The 6518-nt window shown below is 37.7% G+C and overlaps 1 protein-coding gene across 9 annotated transcripts in view; it reads right to left on the reverse strand.

The window, feature by feature from the left end:
• Positions 1-2159, reverse strand: part of zmp:0000000930 — a 45056-nt gene extending 42897 nt beyond the window's left edge. For 5 of the 9 annotated variants that reach the window (XM_073926629.1, XM_073926632.1, XM_073926621.1 and 2 more), the window contains exons 1-2: positions 2038-2147; positions 1629-1748 (exon numbers count right to left, since the gene is read on the reverse strand). The gene's annotated coding sequence lies outside the window, so the exon portion shown is untranslated. Of the gene's footprint in view, positions 1-1628; positions 1749-2037 lie in introns of all 9 variants that reach the window. The other 4 variants (XM_073926627.1, XM_073926618.1, XM_073926625.1 and 1 more) reach the window with 3 other exon arrangements.
• Positions 2160-6518: the final 4359 nt, after the last annotated feature.

Raw genomic sequence — 6518 nt, forward strand, 5'->3', positions numbered from 1 at the left:
TATAATCCATGGCAGTGGCTAAAATTTAAGTATTTATACATTTATTATTTAGTTCAATTATGTTTTTCTTCGTTAACAATGTTGGGATTATGATTTTTAGCAAAAAAGTCAGCACACCATCTTGTCTTGAACTGTTCCCGCTGAGTAAAGACCGAGAGAGCCACCGTGTGGTTACACGTGGAACTGCGTTAATATCGAGATCCACTTGTCTTAACTTTAGCATATATATTTATATACAAGTTAAGAAATATATATATAATAGAATAAAGGTATATATACACACACACACACACACACACACACACACACAGTTGAAGTCAGAATTATTAGCCCCCTGTTTATTTTTTTTCCCCAAATTTCTGTTTAACGGAGAGAAGATTTTTTTTATTTTTTTTTCAGGTCAATATTATTACCCCTTTAAGAAATTAAAATTTATTCAAAAGGCTACTACAGAACAAACCACTGCTGTCCAATCACTTTAATTAACTTGCACGCATTTAAATTTCATAATTCATAATATAAGCAAATATCTTGCAAAATAACAAATTATGTACTGTCTTCATGGCAAAGACTAAGGAAATTAGTTTTTAAACTATTGAGTTTAAAAATATATTCTCTTTTATTTTATTATTACCTGATAAATATTGACAAAATACACAACACCATTTTTATTTTGACCAGTTGTCATTTTATTCTCTAATAATAATCTGAGTCAACTTAGAAAGCACTAGTTTTTCTGATGCTTTTCTGAATATTTTTGGTTATTTTTATTTCCTTTTCCTTTCTCTAAATAAAATTATTATTAAAATTTATTTATTATTAAAATTTACATTTATTTAGAGGAAGAAAGAAAAAGTAAAAAGAAACAACAAAAAATATTTTACTCAAACAACCATAATTACGAAAACCCAGAAAAACTGATGCTTTCTGAGCAGATGTTTTTCATAGCTATACTACCAATTTAAATAAATAAAAGTTAATTAAATAATTCATTTATTCATTCATTTTCTTTTACGGCTTAGGCCCTTATGAATCCCGGGTCGCCACAACGGAATGAACTGCCAACTTATCCAGCACATGTTTTATGGAGCGGATGCCCCTCTATATATAAACATATATATTCTCATCAGGGCGAGGCAGTGGCGCAGTAGGTAGTGCTGTCGCCTCACAGCAAGAAGGTCGCTGGTTCGAACCTCAGCTCAGTTGGTGTTTCTGTGTGGAGTTTGCATGTTCTCCCTGCCATCGCGTGGGTTTCCTCCGGGTGCTCCGGTTTCCCCCACAGGCCAAAGACATGTGGTACAGGTGAATTGGGTAGGCTAAATTGTCTGTAGTGTATGAGTGTGTGTTTGTTTCCCAGAGATGGGTTGCGGCTGGAAGGGCATCCGCTGCGTAAAAACTTGCTGGATAAGTTGGCGGTTTATTCCGCTGTGGCGACCCCAGATTAATAAAGGGACTAAGCCGACAAAAAAATGAATGAATGAATATTCTCATCAAATATTTTTAAAATAAAAACATTTTATTTAGATTTATTTATTAAATCTTATTTAATTCTGAGTTTCTCCCCTGAAATGTCCTTTTAAATCAAACACACTCATTCGAACACATGCACTATGGGCAATTTAGCTTACCCAATTCACTTATATGTCTTTGGACTTCACACAGAACTGCCATCTGACCCAGCCGAGGCTCCAACCAGCGAGCTTCTTGCTGTGAGGCCATCATGCTACCCCACCGCACAACCGTGATGCCTAAATGTTAATTCAGAAAGTTTGATTGGAGCCACATGCATTATATAAAAGCCAGATAAACAAAATAATTGGCAAAGCCGTTCTTAATGCGGTTACAATAGCTTTTATAATAAAATCACAACAAGAATCATTAATATGAATTCATCACAGAGTCATCGAAAATGACCCCAATTAATAACCAGATGTCTATAACTGTTTCAATATGACCACAAGACTCAAATACTACACTTCAACATTAAGCAAGGCTCAGGTGTGAGACAGACACACAAATAGTTTGATGATTTCTCACCTCCGTATTAATGTGTTCGGATTCTCTTGAGCTGCAAACTCTCATCTCTGCTGCTGCTTCAGGGTGTCAGTAATTATTGTGTGATTGCCAGCACGTCTTCATGATGATACACACTCGACTGTGAAGAGGACAAGATGAATAGCACAAACTCATCGAAACACCGAGGCCAGAAGCATAACACAGCTGTCCAGCGTCTCACATGATTACAGTCATTACGAGGAGGAGGATCTGGCGACGTTTTCACACAAATACTGTGCTCGTCAAGATTTTGGCTGGTAATTTGAATAAGACATTTCACCCTAAAGACAGATCATAAATAATAAACATTTAAATTCGCATCACATTTGAAAATGAAAACTATTTCATTTTGATGTATTTTAGTAATAAATAAAATTAATTTGGAGTTTATCCAGTTTATGTGTTGACTGCTACAAATATCTTGGCATCAGGTTAGATGGTAAATCATCTTGAAACACATAAATGAATTGCTCAAAAGGTTAAAGCCCATATTGGTTTTCTTTACAGAAACAAATCTTCCTTTACGCCCTCTTCAAAGCAGCATTTGGTCAAATGAACAAATCTGGATTATGATTTAATTTACGGATCAGCTTCAAACACTCTTCATCACTAACTGGATGTTTTTTCTTACGTTTATTTAGCGCATATCTGGGCCAGTGGCGTAGCGCAAAATGCGGAGGCCCCCCTGCAGGGATCACCGATGGGGCCCCCAGTTTTCAAGGGGGTCGGTGGGGTTTGGGTGGGGGGTGTTTGGGGGCGGCAGAGCCAGAGATATACACATATACACATATATCTATGATCGGGAGTTTTCCTGGATGAAAGTATTTTTTTTTTTTAATTATGAAAATTATAATTTTACATCACTTTTCTACATTGATGGATCAGTGATCGCACTGGCATTCCTGATAAAAAGCTTGTGTTTGTGTGTATAGAAATGTACTATTCACCCTCCCTGTTAAATTTGATCTAATCATGTCCTGACACACAGCTCCTCTTCTGCTTTCACTTCTCATTCTGATGGAGGGAGCGATTTGTTTGTGAATGAATCTCCATTATGAATGACTCTTTCACTAACGTTAGCCGACAATAATACAAGTTTCTGGCAGCGCAGCATCTCGTTGTCATATTTCTTTTGCATTGTTTGCTGATTTTATTCAACAAAGCTAGCATAAGCCGAGTATTTAGTGCGAATTGGAGCTACTTTGACTTATGGTGAATGCAGTAATTGGCTGTTATCATAAATAACGCTACCTGTTTAGCACAAATTTCAGAACATACAAAAACAGAAAAAAAACTTAATATTACCTATGGAATGTTCTGCCTTTGTGCTTTGTTTTCTTTGTTTGCTTGTTACTACACTCGTAGACAGCGCTACAGTCCCGCATCTTCACGTAAAAACACTTGACTAGTGCGGTTAAATGACATTTGTCCTGGGAGCACTGTACCAATGTGGCGGCGCTATTGACCCATGCTCAGGATCCCTATACAATATCTATTGTATATATCTATGTCACAAATTGAGGTGCGGGAAAAGGAGGCGGAGTGGAGCGACAACGTGGGGAATCCTTCACAAACTGAGGAGCGATCACAAACCGAAAGCGGCGAAAGCGTCAAAGTAGCCAGAAGTCATTCATTTTTTAACAAGCGGCGCCAGCGGCGCGTCTTCATTGGCTATGACGCGGTTCGGCGGCAAGCAATCAGAATGAAGTAGTCCACCGCTTGAGAGGTGTTCAGAGAACACAGACCTGTGAACTTTGGTTCTGTCCACAGTTGTTCCCAAGAGTTTGATTATTGCGGTTCCTGGATTTTCCATTATTGAAAATCGCGACGACGTGGGGCCCCCTAATCACGCGGGGCCCCCCCGCGGTGCGTGCCCTGCGGGCCCGTCCGCTACGCCACTGATCTGGGCACTCGAAGCGCTTTACACATAGGGGGCATTTCCTCATCCACCACCAGTGTGCAGCATCCACCTGGATGACAAGACGGCAGCCATTTTGCGCCAGACCGCACATCAGCTGATAGGTGGAGAGGAGACCGAGTGATGAAGCCAATTATGATATCGGGATGGTTAGAAGGCCATGATGGACATAGGCCAGTGGCCAATTTTGACCAGGATGCCGGGATGAGACCCCTACTCTGGGATTTTTAATGACCACAGAGAGACGGGACCTCGGTTTAACGTCTCATCCAAAAGACTGAGCTGTATAGAGTCCCTGTCACTATACTGGGGCATTAGGACCCACGCAGACTATAGGTTGGGCACCCTCTGCTGGTCTCACTAACACTACTTCCGGCAGCCACCTAGCTTTCCCATGTGGTCTCCCATGTACTGAACGGGCGTAGCCCTGCTTAGCTTCAATGGGCAATCATGTGAGAGTTGCACAGAGCTAGCTGCCGGCTATTTTATTTTATATACTGCTACGCCATTTAACACTCATCAACGTCAACTGTATTGTTTACTGAATTGACCTCTTCAATCACGTCGACAAATTTTATGGTTCATTTACAAAACTCTAATTGGGAAGACTCCACTATACTTACAGTCACTTGATAACATTCAGAAAGCATGTCGAAATCTGCGCTCTAGTCGTTTTATTAGCCTTTGCATACCCAAAATTTGCACTTCATTTGGTCGCTACTCTTTTCAGTTTTCTGCTGCTGATGCTGCTTGGAATCATATTAAAGCTCAACACTTTCATCCTTTAAAAACTTCAATCCAGTTAATAGTACAAAATCACTGTGCTAGTTTTTCTTGGTTTTATATGTTATTAATTTGCATTTGTGAAATTGTTATTGTATTGCGTCTCTGTTGATTAATATCTGCTTTATTTGTTGCCTCTTAACCAGGTCGTCATTGTAAATGAGAACTGGTTCTCAATTGACTTACCTGGTTAAATAAAGGTTATTATTCTTCTAATTATTATTATAGTTATTTTTATTATTGTTATCATCCCCCAAAATGTCATTCATTTTTAACAGTGGTTTTGCATTCAATGATCCTTAGTATTTTTATTTGTTTAAATTACCAAAATTAAAAACACAACAAAACAAGACATTTCAATTTAATAAGACAATTAAAAAAGTGCATATAAATTTTGTCATCACATAATCTAAAAATGAAACCCATTTTATTTATATGTATTTTATTTACCTTATTTTATTTACTTATTTATATTTCCATTTAGCACTGTAACGTTATTTACTTGAGATTTTAGAGGGGAAATCATTTTGGGGGAAAATCTATTGTGAATAAAAATTACAGATATATATTTAATTTATATATATATATATATATATATACTTATTTTAATTAAAATTATTATTTCTAAGGCAAGGCATGTTTATTTATACAGCACACAGTGGCAATTCAAAGTGTAAAGTGCTTTACATAAATAGAAAGAAAAGAGCCAAGTATAAGAAAATAAAAACAAATAACAAAAGTGATTAAAAACAGTTTAAAATGTGTTAAAACAGATGATAAAAGAATCAAAAAAGAAAAGAAAAACATGATAGCACATCTGATCAATTTTGGAAGCTGATTCCAGCGGGGGAGGGGGGAGGGGTGCAATAGCTGAAGGCCGATTTACCCAGCTTTGACTGAACTCTTGGAATTTTAAGTTTACTTTATCGTAATGATCTGAGTGATCTGTTAGGTTTGTATTCAGTGAGCATATCTGGAATATATTGAGGTTCTAGGCCATTTAGTGATTTATAGACAAGTATTAATACTTTAAAGTCTATTCTGAATGTAACTGTGAGCCAGTGTAAAGACCTGAGGACAGGTGTGATGTGCTTCTGGTTCTGGTCAGAAAGTAATGACTTCAGTTTTCTCTTTGTTTAACTGAAGAAAGCCTTGGCACATCCAACTGTTAATTTCATCAATGCACTGGCAAATGGTGTCAATGGGGCTGCAGTCATTAGGCAGTAAGGCTGATCTGAGTGTCATCTACATAGCTGTGGTAGGAGATTGTTTCTTATTATTTGGCTCAGTGGGAGCATAGAGGTTGAACAGGAGAGGTGCCAGAATTGAACCTTGTGGGACTCCACATGTCGTGTGTCCACTGCGCCCTATGGTCACCTATACTGACATAGAAACCTTTTATGGTAAGTTCATGGTAAGATCTAAACCATTCGTCTCAGATGACCCAACGCAGTTTTCCAGCCTATGCAGAAGTATGCTGTGCTCAACAGTGTCAAATGCAGCACTGAGGTCGAGCAGTACCAGCACTGTTAGTTTGTCTAAATCTGTATTTAGGGGAATATCATTTATTATCTTTATAAGGGCACTCTCTGTACTATGATGTGCTTTATCTTTAAATAAGAACTAAAGATATAATAAAATGACATGCAAAAACCTGCAAGCATGACTTTGGTAAATTTATGACATACATAAACATACAAATAATAATACTTGACAAGACAAACCAGTTTTTCATGCTGTGAGATCAAGATTTTTTATTTGT

This window comes from Danio rerio, chromosome 16, assembly GCF_049306965.1.
Source record: "Danio rerio strain Tuebingen ecotype United States chromosome 16, GRCz12tu, whole genome shotgun sequence".
Taxonomy (NCBI): domain Eukaryota; kingdom Metazoa; phylum Chordata; class Actinopteri; order Cypriniformes; family Danionidae; genus Danio; species Danio rerio.